Raw genomic sequence first — 15,635 nt, 5'->3', positions numbered from 1 at the left:
AGGGGTCGAACCCGACCCCTTACCACATGATCAGCCAATGACAGCTGATCATGTGATGTCAACGCAGACAGTAATCGGCCATCATGAGGAGAAAAAAAGAGCCGATCACCCACCAACACCACCTGTCAGTGCCCCCTATCAGTGGTACTCAGTGCCCATATGTGCCATGCACCAGTGCAGCCTCAGAGCATATCAATGAAGCAGAAAGTTTTTTTTTTTTTATAACAGTTTGCAAAATTGTATAACTAAACGTGATTTTTCTTCAAAATTTTCCATCTTTTGTTTAGCAAATTAAATACCACCATGCGCAATTGTCATTCAAAGTGAATCAGCGCTGAAATCTGAAAATTGGTCTGGGCAGGAGGGAGGTTTAAGTGTCCAGTAAGCAAGTGGTTAATGAGCAGGGCCCTCCGATTCCTCCTTTATTAAAGTGTATTGTAATTTTACTGTCTGCACACCTGTGGTAAAGTGTTGTGAAAATTGATGGTGCTATATAAATCACGTACTATAATTCAATCATGTGCAATCTAATCTTGATAACAGGATCAAGAAATCCTATGTTAGACTTACCGGTAACTTTCTACGAACCTTGCAGGATGGCACACCTGAGAGATGAGGGCATCTCCCTACAGTAAACAATCACATGACAGCTTTGTTATAAGTCCCCACCCTCCCCCTTGATCTTCAGTATGTAATAAAGTAATCCTGAACTGGTTCACAAGGAGCATTGCTCTACATGGGCACTTACCACCTAGCGTTTAGCTTATCTTTCCCTCCACATAGGGCAGGAAGTAGGCCTGCCGTCTGGAAGGTTCGTAGCAATACCATTACCGGTAAGTCTAACATAGGATTTCTCCTATCACCTTCCAGGACGGCACACCTGAGAGGATAATGAAGTAACCCCAGGCCCACTTTAGGCTGGGACCTCCGCCTACAAGGCCTTTCTGCCAAATGTCAGGCTTTGACCTGAATGTTTTACCTCCGCTCCTTAGTGTGTGATGAAGGTATCCTAACTGGATCATGTAACTGATCTGCAAGTCTGCTCCACCTACGTCCCGGCCTTCTCTTCGAATGCAGGATCTAGGAGGCATGGGCTCTTACAAATTTCACAGGCTCCCCGAATTTCTTTAAGTTAGAAAAATTTACTGTCAACCTTCTAGCAATAGATACAAAATAGATAATCCTTACAGGTACCTTTTTTTATTTGTTTGCCATAGCGAAATGGCAAGAACCCTCTTAAAGCGGGAGTCCACCGGGACTCCGCGTTTTGTTTTTTTTTTTTTTTTTTTTTTTTTTTTTTTGTTTTTTTTAAAAGCCAGCAGCTACAAATACTGCAGCTGCTGACTTTTAAATAGTGACACTTACCTGTCCAGCGCGCCCGCGATGTCGGCACCCGAAGCCGATCGCTCGCTCGGCTGCCGGGTCCCGCCGCCATCTTGGGTATGGGAATCAGGAAATGGAGCCTTTCGGCTTCATTTCCCGGTTCCCTACTGCGCGAGCCGCGCGGCGCAATCCGGACGGTCCCCGCTGCCTCTGGGAGCTGTGTGTTTCCCAGCAGGCAGCGGGGCACTTGCTGAAGGGGGCGGGCGCTTGCGGGACGGGGGCGTAACGTACGCCCCGTTCCGCAGAGAGCTAGCCCGGAAGTGGGTGCAGTTACCTGGATTATCCAGGTAACTGCACCCCCCTCCCCCCTGAAAGGTGCCGATTGTGGCGCCGGAGGGGGGGGGGGATTCCGATGAGCGGAGGTCCATTTTAGGGTGGACCTCCGCTTTAAGGATAATAGATTAAGGGAAGCATATTCCCTGGGCTCTGAGGACTGGACAGGTATGTAACCAAGCATACCCAACTTCTGGTTCTCTTCCAATCTGGATGATATGTCAAGATGTGAGAGCATTTTATATCCCCAGACTCTTTATACCTCTGCAGGTAGATGCAAATCAGAAAAAGGAGCCTGGTAAGAACTGATGGTAACCATTTCATAAATATCAGGTGTCTGGTACCAAAAGGCACCCATTGGTGCTTAGAGTGGATTATGGTCTCAATGAGTGTTAAATTAAGCAGATCCCTACTATAGGGAATGAAGTCTATAGTAAAAGATGAATATGAAAAGATTTCCAGCCCCCATATCTCTCCAAGTGGGAAGGAGACCTAGCTATTACTTTCACAGACAATCAGAAACAACAAATACTTAATTACACCCACAAGTCCTCACTATGCACCAGGCAACAGGAAACCAACTTTAAAATTCTCTCACACTGGTACAAAACCCCCGCTCTTTTACACAAGATCTTCCCGACGACCTCAGACAGATGCTGGAGGTGCCACTCAGACGAGGGCACCCTCCTGCATATATTCTGGTCCTGCCCCCGTTTGTATAATTTTTGGTGAGAGGTGTGGCGTATCACCCAGACATTCACTGACCGAGTGGTGCCGTTTTCACCGGCCTATTTTCTTTTCCACGTCACGGATTTACCTTCCCGGAAATATGGCAGATCTGTGATACGCACCTTCTGGATGCAGCCAAGATGTGCATACCTCTTAACTGGAAATCCCTGAACCCACCAACTACCGCCCAATGGCTACATAAAGTAGATGATATTAGCCGACTGTAGGACTTGATACTCACCAGCCAGCACCGACAGGAAACATATTCTAAAACGTGGCAGGCATGGAATGCCTTCAGATACTCTAATGAGGGCCGTGCCCTCCGGAGAGTTGACCGACAACCCTTTCAGGATAATGACAGTACCCTCCCTCCCAACCCTCCCCCTCTTATTTTTATTTTTTTTCCCCCCTTCTAATGACCTGACCCATATTGCCCTGTTACACCCCTCCCCCGCAGACCCACCCCGGTCCTCTCATAACCTTAGGGGAAACCCTAGTGAGGGAAAAAAAAAAAAAAAAAAAAAAAAAGCAAGACCACACTTACAGGGTCAGACACGCCGCCGCTCTCCTCGCCTAGACATGCCACACCCCTCCCCGGAGGAGACGGTGTTGGCCGTGGGAGTAATTCGTGTCCAAATAGCCTTGCGCTCTAGGCCCACCTAATGGTGAAGTCTTAGTGACGAGCGTCCTGTTTGAATTGGTATAGATATATTGCCGTTTGTTTAACTACAGTTGTACTGTTGTCTATACTGTTTGTTCTGATCCCTGTATACTGGTGGTCTTGTGTTTTAAATAAAAAAATTTGAAAAAAAAAAAAATGAATATTCAGTTCGTCCAAGGAGGCGACATGAAGGAAATCTGCCAAGCTGTAAACATATCGGGTCGGGTAAACAGGTCAGATAAGTTCTGATGCTGCATCTTCAAACCAAAGAACGCCATAGTTCTTACTTAAAAATCGCCTGTCATGATTTTATTTTATTTTTTTTTTTAATGTTCTTGCAGTGTCCTACTGGGTTCAAGCCTAGGAAATGCCTCTGGCTTGCCTGAATGTAACGGATTGAGTTTTTTTTTGTTGCAGTCAGAACATCTGTTTCTTCCATGTGCATGGAAAATAAGGTCTGGAATAAAAGTGGTTATAAAATTTATATCAGATATACAGGCCATAAATCTTATATTTCTGAAGGATAGCCAGCCAAAGCTTTATATGGAATACAAAAGCAGGAATACACACCCAGCCTTCACTGTTGCATTTTCTGGTGTACAGTCACAAACTTAAAATGTTGTGTAATAAGATGCCATCATATAACCCAAGCAAAGAGGACACAAACTTCAAATGTGTGCTTCTGATGGTCAACAAGGTATGGGCGTATATCCAACAGAAAGGACACAAACAAATGCAAATTTGGTGTTTTTAGAGCAACCAATATGAAGAACAGAAGAGACACCTTTTACTGTTGAGTTTCTGATGTACCACAAACTAAGGTAATAGATGCCAGACAGAAGTCAAAGAACCGCTACGATGTTGTGTATTCCTGATACCGAACGCCGTATGGTCATATAACCAACAAATGATACAAACACCTGTTGTACATTTGATGATCCAGAAAATGCAGTCGCATAGCCAGTATGACAACAGAAAAAAAAAAAAAGACAAATGCAACCTATAGTTCTGTATTGCTGGTGCTGGACCACATGCAGTCATAACCTGCAGGGTTACACTAACATACTTCTGATTAACAGTGTATAGTCAAGGGGGAAAAAAAACAAAAACAGACCCAACAGAAATGTCACCAACAATAACTCAAATGTTGTGCACCTCTAATTGGCAACACTGCACAGTCATACCGTAGCTAATAGAAATGTCACCAGCAAAAAAATTTAATGCAGTGCATTTCTGATTAGCAACATTGTACAGTCACAAAACCAACAGAATTGTCACTAGCAAAATCAAATGCTGTGCAATTCTGATTAGTAACCGTGTGTAACCAACAGAAATGTTGCCGACAAGTCAATGTTGTACATTTCTGATTAGCAAATTTGTACAGCTATATAACCAACAGAAATGTCACTAGCAAAAATTCAATGCTGTGCATTTCTGAATAGCAACCTTGTACAGTCATAACCAACAGAAATGGTTTTTGCAAACCACCTTACAACCTTTCCAATTATCTTTTTAGGCACATTATCTTGCAGGATGTTCCTGCCACTAAATGTTCCTAAAGAGTTAACACCTCTTCACAGATTCACCCATATTGATGTACTATATTAGGGTTTATCGTGGGAGGCTGGTAAGCTAGTTTTGCAATAACTACACCATCTGAGCTACAAGGAAGCTGTGTACGTTGGTCTAGCTGAAGTTTTTGGGCGATTTGTTCCCAGACACAAGGGAAAGGATAGTAGCACCCTGGATTGAGGGAGGGAGTCCCATCTCAACACCCAAAAAACACCTGGCTGTTATTAGGGATTCAGCTGCTAAGCTCCCAAGGCAAAGGGAACTACCCTTTTTTGCCACAGCCACAGGGTTCCCTTTTCCAACCTCAGGACACACTGGAAGAGGAGAATAGCGGCCAAAATCACCGCCTTCCAAGTTGTTGTCCCATCTGGAGAGCTGCAAAGATAGTCTCTGTGGCTCACCCTGCACCAGCATACACATCTCTCCTGGGACCCAATTTTTTCAGATCCCTTTGGTGGAGGAATCGGACAGTTCTGATTGTCTAGAGACTTCTGGTTGTGGTCCCAGACCTTTTAGAAGCAGGATCTACAGGGGACGGAAGTGTAGACCTGCCCACTGAACTGCCGGAATGGCAGAGGTTAGCAGGCCGAGGGTAGACATGGCCTCCCGTATTGATACTTGCTGGTTGTTCTGAAGGGACGCTACCGCACTGTCCAGCTTCCGAATTTTCTCTGGTGGTAGAAAAACCTCAGTTGAGTCCAGTAGATATCCTCAATAGCAAATTTGTTGAGCTGGGATTAGACTGGATTTTCCCAGATTTAGTAGCCATCCTAACCCTATCAGGGTTCTTTTGGTTAGTTCCAGATCCCTGATCTGTTGTTCTGAGGATGCAGCGAAGAGAAGCATATCATCCAAGTATGCAACGCGCGATAAACCCCCCCCCGCGATTCACAGAAAAGCCATGGCTTGTGCCATGACCTTTTTGAACACTCGGGGCAACGAGGATAGGCCAAATGGTAGCGCCTGAAACTGCAGGTGAATGGTTTCCTCTTCCACCTTTACTGCCAAGTGCAGAAACTTTTGAAAGGTTTCTCTCAAATCCAACGGCACCGTGGAATAGTTCTGGGGCTACAAAGCCCTGACTGTTTGAATATCGATTCCATCCGGAACCTCTTGTAATCACTTTGTTCAGGTGTTGCAGATTTAGACTCAACCTGTAGCTTCCTGAGGGCTTTTTCACCATGAAGGCGTGAGACTAAAAGCCTGTCCCCCCTCTTCTCTTGGAACTCTGAACTAGAGCAACAAAAATGTTTGCAATGCCCCCAAAAGGGATTCTGCTTTTGCGGTACATCTGGGGAGAAGCGTTACCAAGCTTCGACGTGGAGGGGGGTCGTGTAAATTCCCCCTTCGTATGATCCCCAAGATGAACTGGTTGGGGGAAATTTCCCACTGTGGAAGGAAGGCCCCCAGCTTTCCTCCCACCATCAAAGAGTCACTGAGCTTTACGGGATTGCTCAGGAGGGCGAAAAAGCATCCCTCCTTTGCCTTTACCTTTTTGCTTCCAAGTCTTTTTCCCCTCTGGTTTGGGAGGCTTACACCTTTGAGGACAACCCCCCCCCCCCCTTTAGGTTGGTTTGGGTGTTTTCATTTTACAGGGAATGCCTTTTTTATCGGCAGTACGGTCTAAAACAGTCTAGACCTGGGCAAAAAAAGATCCCCAGTCAGAGGGATGCCACATAGTTTGATCTTTGAGGCATTGTTGCCTGGCCATGTCTTGAGCCAGAGTTGGCTAGTGCAGCGGTCCTGGCGGACATGCAAACTGACTCAGATGAAGCATCCGCTATATATGCTACCCTCGCAGAATAGTTGGAAATGACGACAGAATAGTCTCTTGTCGTACCTGCCTCCATGTGAGCCTGGATTTGAGTCAGCCAGTGTTCAAGGTTACGGGCCACCACCCCGACCGCCATCTCTGGTTTCAGATTACCTAGGGTTGATTCCCAGGTCAATCCTCCTGTCCATGGTATCTGTTAGAGCTCCCAGATCTTCAAATGCCAGGTCTGTGCGCCTGGACACTTGCGTAGAATGCTGTGTCTAATCTTGGGTTCTTGTTCTATTTGTGCCTTCCTGAATGCCCAGGGTGGTGTAGACATCCCTGGATGAGGTTGAGGATCGCCTAGGGGCCAACATCTACCTTGAGGGCTTTCTGAACTCTCCTTCCCTATTCTGTCCCTCAGAATCCTCCTGCAAACCAGAGGGAGCACTGTCTGGTTCCTCCCTGGCTTCCTCTCTAGAAGCCCCCTCCAGCTCTTCTGCCAAAGTAAAGGCCCTCGGCTGGGAAGATGCAGAGCCCTGTGCTACAAACGGGGTTGTATTCTGTGATGCGGGTGATGGCTTAAGGGGAACCTGAAAACCTTCAAATGGGGTTTTAAAAGATTGAAATGTTGGAGGATAGCTCTTTAACAGAAGCAGCTAACCCTGACTCCTGCTCATGCGCTCTTTCATTGACCAAAGCGTCAATACAGTCCTTACATAGGACTTTCTTCAAAACCTCCCCCAGGGTATCCCACAGGAGGCACACTTTTTAGAGCTATGTCGGGGTCTTTTCTCAGAAGCCTTCTGGAAAACATGAAAAAAATCAACAGCAGTCAATATCCCCACAGATATACTCTAGAGATACAACCATGGGGAGAACCCAGCCCCTCCTATAAAATGAGGGACTTGGGTTTCCCCCCCACCTAGAGGGGTACCTTCCTCTGCCCCCCCCCCCTACAGAACCATGAGGGGGGAGGGAAAACTAAGTAGGGAGGACTAAGTAGGGAGGGACCCCTCCCCAGGGTGTCCTTAACTTAGGATGGCTGGAGTTGGCATCGCTGAGCTCTGTCAGAGCATCTGCTCCGACATGCTGGTGGAGCTGCCTGTGGAGTCTTCTCACCGCCCCTGCTGTGAATTGACTCCTTTCCAGTCTGCCCGGCCCTCTATCAGCACCTCGCGACCCACCTGGTTCCAACTGCGGCCTGTACAGGGGGGACTGAGATGCTTCCTGCAGCAGCCTTGTGGCTGTGAGAGAGGGCCCCCGGACTTCAACCAGCACTCGGCGAAGCGGGGGAGGCAGGCAAATGTGTCAGATAAGTGCCTTGCCACTGCCCCTGCCCCAGAGAGCCCCCATCTCCTGGTAGGGACTTTTAAATAATATATATCTATCCCCCAGTCTCCCTGACTGCTTAGGCCTTGGCTCCTCACTGAGGGAAATAAATAACTGAGGCTGGCAGGGGGAGGTGAAAATATATGGGGGCTGGCACGGTGTTTCCGAGGAAGAGGAGGAGCCAAGGTCTCAATGTAGACGGAGGGTAAATATAATATCAGAAAATAAAAATGTTAAAATATATCAATTTTTTTAAATTTTTTCAGCTATAGTTAACCCACTGGTCAATTCAAACCCATTACAAAATAGACAAAATTGTTATTTCACCACTCACATTTCAAATGAAAATTGCTCAGTCACGCATGACTGAGAAATTTTTATTTATTTTTGATCAATAGAGCATTTTTCTTTTACTGAATCGATAGAGATTAGAGATCAATCTTTCAAAATTTAGACTGCTACCTTGTTTTTGGAATAAATAGATTTATTTATTTTGAGCATAATGAAAGTTATTGGGACGGATGAGTATTGATGTGAATAGTGTGCGTGTACAGGATGGATAATCGGGTGACCTGGGAAGAATCTAAGGCTTCATGTACATGTGACGTTGTTCAACATCTCTTGAATGATTTAACTTGACAGATAGAAACCAATGTCTAAAAACTGCCATTTAGTCACGATTACATGCCATGTTTGCATCTAGAAGCATTTGAAAAAAAATAAATAATAATAATAATAATAATAATAATCTCTTCAACTGCTTCTGAATGCTTTTTTTGGGTTAAAGAAAAAGCCTCTAAACACAACTGCCTAGAAACTATAAATGACTGTATATAATACTGATAACAGGAGAGTTCAGGAGCAGTTAAAAAAAAAAAAAAATGCCCAACTGCTCCTAAATGTCAGTTTACCAGCAGCAATGTACACGAGGCCTTACTGTGTCTAATCTATGAAAACGAGAGACATCCACCCCTGCCCCACACCACACATCCTGTTGGTCAAAATGCTGCAACCGGATTGTGAACGATGAACAGAGAAACACACTGCACAAAAAAAAAAAAAAAAATACAAAATCACTATAGCTTCTCTTATGCCCAGCTCTCAGTAGATAAACCTCCCCTGGATCAGTTGTCTGTTTGATATTTCTGCTGGCATCTTGGGAGCTGCAACATGTAGTTTTTTTCCTGTGTATAGCTTACATTGAACTTCTGTGATCTCGAACATCCAGTGAAAAGACAGGAAAGTAACCACGACTTCAGCATGCCAAATCATGCTGAGGTGGGGAACAGCCAATCCTTGCAGAGCTGCTGAAGAAAGGAGTGGGTGTGGTAATAAAATAATGCATGTCTTAGGCTAGTGCACGAGATATGTAAAATCACCTGTCACTCTTAGACAGTATTCCAAGTTGGTCTGTTTTTTTTGTGAAAAAAAAAAAGATAAAAAAGAAGGATGAGGATTGCTCAGAGCTGGATTAACTCACTGTGGCAAGACTGGGCACAGATGATCCAAAATTCCATACTCTATTGTGCCAGACGACAAAAAAAAAAAAAAATACACAATTATTATAATAATTCGGATTTACATGCACTTTACCTCCTGAGAGCAGCTTCCACCTCAGAATTAGTCTAAGTAAACCACGATTGCGATCCCACATTGCCTCAAAAGCACCAGAATTGGAGCCAACAGCTTGGTGAAGACTTGGGGTGCAGATGCCAGGGCAAAAAGGGAGAGCTACGAATTGGTAGTGCTCTTGCCCCACTGCAAATCACAGAAACCAGATGCCCGAGTTATATGGGTATATGCAAGTATGCGTTCTGGATATCCAAAGACACCAGGAAGTCCCCCTGATTGAGTTCAGCGGCCACTAAGCGAAGCGATTCCATCCTGAACTTTTGCACTTTCACAAAACAGTTGAGGGCTTTCAGGCCCAGGATTGGATTTTTGGGGACTAAAAACAGAATCCCTGAAACCTTTCCAGCTTTGGAACAGGCACTATCACTCTGCATAGGAGCAGGTCCTTTACCGCCCCCAACAGGGCATCTTGGTGAGCCAGAAGTAAAGGTATGCTGAGGAAAAAAAAAAAAAATCTGTTTGGTGGACAAAAATAAATAAATAAGCGATCTTGGAGCCCAATGAAACCAGTTTAGTTGAATAGCAGTGAGGTCCACCGAGGCTGCAAACTCCCAAGGAGACACCCCCCCCCCCCCACCCAAGTGTCGGGCAGGGGCAAACCTTCATGCGGTAGCATTTTCTCGCAGGCCTGTTCAGCTTGTGAAACCAGGGATGCTTTTGTCCATCAGCAGGCACCCTGTCAGACTGGGAGCGCTTACCTGTTGTCCCAGGCGGGCGAAAAAGCCATGAGTGGAAAGGGAGGGTCCTTGCCTACGACGTGGCACCTTACCCTTCCTGAATTGAGAGAGTAACGTACTCTTCCCACCTGTAACATTCTTAACCACTTAAGGACCAGGCCTCTTTTTCAGACTTGGTGTTTTCATGTTTAAAACAGTTTTTTTTGCTAGAAAATTACTTAGAACCCCCAAACATTTTATATTGTTTTTTTTCTAACACCCTAGAGAATAAAATGGCGGTCATTGAAATACTTTTTTTTACACCGTATTTGCGCAGTGGTCTTACAAGCGCACTTTTTTTTGGAAAAAATGCACTTTTTTGAATAAAAAAAAATAAGACAACAGTAAAATTAGCCCAATTTTTTTTTTATATTGTGAAAGATAATGGTATGCCAAGTAAATTGATACCCAACATGTCACGCTTCAAAATTGCGCCCGTTCGTGGAATGGCGTCAAACTTTTAGCCTCAAAAATCTCCATAAGCAACATTTAAAAAATTCTACAGGTTGCATTTTTTGTGTTACAGAGGAGGTCTAGGGCTAAAATTATTGCTCTCGCTCTACCGATCGCGGTGATACCTCACATGTGTGGTTTGACCACCGTTTTCATATGCGGGCGCTACTCACGTATGCGCCCGCTTCTGTGCGCAAGCTCGTCGTGACGGGGTGTTTTTAAAAAAAAAAAATATTTTTCTTATTTTAATTGATTTTATTTTTACACTGTTTTTAAAAAAAAAAATAAATAAAAAAAAAATGGATCACTTTTATTCCTATTACAAGGAATGTAAACATCCCTTGTAATAGAAAAAAAAAGCATGACAGGTCCTCTTAAATATGAAATCTGGGGTCAAAAAGTCCTCAGATCTCATATTTGGGCTAAAATGCAAAAAAAAAAAAAAAAAAATATACCTTTAAGAGGTATGGGCGGAAGTGACGTTTTGACGTCGCTTCCGCCCTCCTATGGTATAGAGACCAGTGGGGGCTATCTTAGCCTCACTGGTCTCTATGCCCAGCTAGGAAGAGGACCCGATCGCCTCCGCCGCTACCACCACGGCTCCGATAAGCGGCGGAAGGGCGGCGGGAGTGGCACCTCTCCCGTCGCCGATAGCGGTGATCTCGCGGCGAATCCGCCGCGGAGACCACCGTTATCGTACAGCTGACCGCCGCCTGAAGAGATGGATATCTCGGTTGTGGCAGCAGCTGCTGCCGTTACCGAGATATCCCTCTTCAAAAATAGGACGTACATCAGCGTGCGGCGGTCGGCAAGTGGTTAATAATGTCCAGCGAAGCTCCAAAAAGCCTCTCACCAAGGAAGGGTAAATCCAGGTAAATAGCCTGGTTATATGTGTGCCCCAGAGTATATAGCTCACCGGCTGCCCCTGGAGCGGAAGGGGCATGTCGTGGCCAACCCAGCGCGTAGCTAGGGCCTGCTCACGCTCGATGGCCAGGCTGAGGAGACTACCAAGATTTACATTATCCAGAATGTCACCCAGCCGGCTATTGATAGAAGATCACAGGCTCAAAATCTCGTGGAAAAATCAGAAAATCCCCAGGACCAATGGTCCCTTCAGGGAGCATAGGTCCTTCACTAGGCAGAAAAAAAACTGAGCTGCAGTAAGCAGGCTGAGGGGCAGGGGCGGACTGACCATTTGGACCCCGTCCAAGGGCCCGCGGCCAGTAGGGGGCCTGTGAAGTTCTGCTGCTGTGGGGGGGGGGGGGAAGGGGGTGCCAAGCCACAGCATCTCCCCACTGCAACTCTGGCTTTCAGTGCAGTGGGGATAGATGGGAGGTGGCGATCGGCAGCTCTATGGTGCTGGCGGCATCTCCCTGGGGCTTGTATTTCTCCTTCACAGTGTATGGAGTGGAGAGGGGAGGGGAGGGGAGGGGAGGGGTCTCTGACCCGGGCAGCTACAAGTTTCACTCTGAGTTGCTCTTGTAAGCTTTTGCCGACTGCTGCCCGGGTCAGAGGCCCCTCCCCTCTCCACTCTATACACTGAAGGAGAAATACAAGCCCCAGGGAAATCCCGCGGTCCACAGGCACCATAGAGCTGCCGATCGCCACCTCCCACCCCCCTCCTGTGCAGGGGGTTGGAAGGGCACAGCCAGGTACTGGGGAACCTCTAGGGTGGGGGGTTCAAGTCTGAGAATTCTGATTTATGGGGGTGGGGGGGATCTCTGGGAACTTGTTTACATTGGCAGACCACCATTCTGCCTCTGTTGGAAACGATCGGCGGAGCCCACCAGATGCGCCGATTTAGCTCTCGGTGTGTCCAAACAGCACGCAGACCCCCAAGTGCAGAATCAAGTACCTGTACGCGATTCTGCTCACAGGAGATGCAGCCCCGCAGTAAATGTGGTTAATGTAAGTTTATTTTTTCTTTATTTTCTTAGCTCTTTAAACATTTTGAACATACAGTAGATAAATTCTGTGACCAATGTATGTAACGTAGCAGTGCAATATACATGTGCGGCTTTGTAAGGGTGTGGCTTGTGGGTGGGGACAAAGGGGGCCCCAAGAGTTGTCAGTCCACCCCTGCTGAGGGGTTATAGCCAGAGGGACTGCTCTCTGGGCAGAACTATGCAGTGCCGTTTGTACATGTTACATGTTCTGCCTAGCCCTTGCTTGAAGGTGGCGTAATAACCCTATGGTCAAGATTTAAAGGAGCTGTGTCCATCAATGAACGGAAGGAAACTGGTTACCCGCTTTTATGTGGGGGGGGGGATTCCTCTTGAAACATCCTGAAAGCAGAAGACTATTACAATATAATGCAAGAATAGAATATGCTTAAAAGCAGAGTTCCACCCACAATTATTATTTTTTTTTTAAAGTCAGCAGCTACAAACAAACACTGTAGCTGCTGACTTAATACTTGCCTATCCAGCAAGCCTGCAATGTTATCCACCGCCCCCCCAGGCTGATCAGTCCACGTGAATCGGGTGCAGGTGTCGCCATTATAACCAAGAGAAACCAGCAGTGGAGCCTTGCGGCTTCACTGCTGGTTTCCTACTAGCAGGCCATGCAGGTCCCAGATGACAGCAGGATGGCTCACCACACAAGAGGACATGATGTCCTGGTGCCACTGCCCGGCTGGAACAGAAAAAAAAAAAACCCTATCTATATAAACACACACCCCATCTCCCCCAAAAACAATGGTTGGTCTTTAGTTTAAGACCACCTCTCAAAAGTGGGTGGAACTCAGCTTTAATTCACAGATGCTAGGGGAAAAAAAAAAAATACTCACCGACAACCTCATTGGCACGCATCTCGTACTGCTGTCACCTTCACCTCTTGTAGCAGTACGCTTCATGTTCCATTGTTAGGCTGATACGTATTCTTCTACATTTTTTTTTTTTTTTCAAAAAATATCGCAATAAGCGATTGATTGGTTTGCGCAAAAGTTATAGCGTTTACAAAATAGGGAGTTTTATGGCATTTTTATTAATTTTTTTATTATTTTTTTTTACTAGTAATGGCGGCGATCAGCAATTTTTATTGTGACTGCGACATTGTGGCGGACACATCGGACCATTGTCATTTATACAATAATCACTGCTATATAAATGCAGTGATTCCTGTGTAAATGACACTGGCAGTGAAGGGGTTAACCAGTGGGTGGCAGTGTAGGGGTTAAGTGTTCCTAGGGGTGTGTTACTAACTGTGGGGGGCTGGGCTTTCAGCGTCACTAGTTGCTAGGCAGAATGGAGAAATGCTCTTTACACGGCATTTCCGCCATTCAGCCATCCCGTGAGACAATCGCGGGTATGCCCGCGGCGATAGAGTCCGCGGGACCCGCGACCGGACTCGCATGGGTCCCAACCGGCATGCGAGCACGCCGCCGGTGGCGTGTTCGCGATGGCAGGGCGGCATTGAAGATTGGGCGTACAGGTACGCCAATATGCCTGCCCGTGCCATTCTGCCAACGTACATCGGCGTGCGCTGCTCGGGAACCGGTTAAACAGGTGTTTATTGAACATTATTGCAGAAATTACAATCATAGCAGAAAGCACCGAACATTCAAGAAGTGCTTCACCATAGTCATAACAGTACATAACAGAATATTTCTTCATCGCAATAGACAATAGGTATTATAGCCGAGCAATGTATCATCATAGACATTTTATCCATTTCAACAGTACTGCAAATTTCCTAATTACATGTGCCAGCCTCTTGCAACCACCTATCCCAGAATTTATTGTATTTTAAAATGGGTGTTTAATGGTTAAACTTGCTTGTCAAATGTAAAATTGGAACAAAAAAATAAATAAATAAAAAAGTGACCACTTTAACCAAACTGCCTTTTCTCGGGTACCCCACTGACATTCCTGGCTCCTCATCTGTCCAGTGCCCACATGGGAAGCCGATTCCTATGGGGGCACTTATGCAGGCTTGCACCTGGGCACTGTCTATAGAAAGCAGGACTCTGCCCTGCCCTCCCACTCAATCTCTGGATTTGATGGACAGCAGTGGGAGCCAATAGCTTCCGGTGCCTTGGCAAAGCCTATGAGCAAAGAGTGAGGGGAGAGAAGAGCTGTAGATGTGCACAGCACTGGATTGAATGAGTGCTCATGTTTACGCTTGATAACTACTTTAATGCAAGTGTAAACTATGTACAGACATTTTTGTTGGCAACAGTAACATGATCAAGATTTAATTGGTGACTTTTTAGATTTCAAACAGCAATATACAACCTACCCTGACGTAAAAGGCATCCGGTCTCTCGGAATCCTCTTCATCATGGCACCCTTCATGTCTTCACCTTCCTTTGAACTTCTGAAACATTCCTCCATAAAAGTCTTCACTTTGTCATTGCAGTGGGCTAAACCACACTGCTCAAAAGCCTTCCTTGTCTGCTGGTAAGTAACTGCAGGAAGGTTGAATCTAAAGGGCGAGTGAGATTTTGGTTTGTGGTCTGGTATGGTTGTACAACTGAAAAAAAATATTTGGTTAGCGCTGATGAGTCATTTTACATTAGTGGCAGAGCTGCATGACAGATTGTATATTTTACTCTTACTGGACTGTGGGAGCAAGGTGCTCTTCCGCCTGTGACATTCTTAATGTCATCCAGCGAGGCTCCAAATAGCCGCTTACCAAGGGTACATCCGTCAAGTTTTTTTTTAATTTTATTTATTTTTTTAAATGCCTGGTCCGCAAATCAGCATTTCAGCCAAATCAGGTACTACAGCACCACTGCTGAAACTGATGCTCTGGAGAGCAAGGGAAGCATATCCAGGGCTGTGTCACAAACTGGTCTGCTAGTTCCATGCAAATAGGAGGCCTGCTGCTTCTACAATTCATGGTGCAATAGTTTTGCCCACTCAGTCAGTGTCTGCAACACTAATGCTGTGGCCAGTACAAGTCGTATCACTGCCTCGGCCTTCCTGTTGGTAGGGTCCTTAAATGCAGGAGTCCCTTCTGCCAGGATTGTGGTTACTTTTTTAACCTGGATACTGGGGGGTCCATGACTGGAGGAGCTGACCATTTCTTAAGAAGGCTCTCCTCAAAGGGGCAACACCACCATTCTTTTTGGGACTGAAAAGGTCCGTTGCCAGCTTCTCCATTCCTTGTATATGAACTTATCAAAAGT

The sequence above is a fragment of the Lithobates pipiens genome, unplaced genomic scaffold (genome assembly GCF_037356315.1).
Source record: "Lithobates pipiens isolate NorthernLeopardFrog02 unplaced genomic scaffold, aLitPip1_a1.2 Scaffold_28, whole genome shotgun sequence".
NCBI lineage: Eukaryota > Metazoa > Chordata > Amphibia > Anura > Ranidae > Lithobates > Lithobates pipiens.
Note: the sequence above shows the minus strand (reverse complement) of the source record.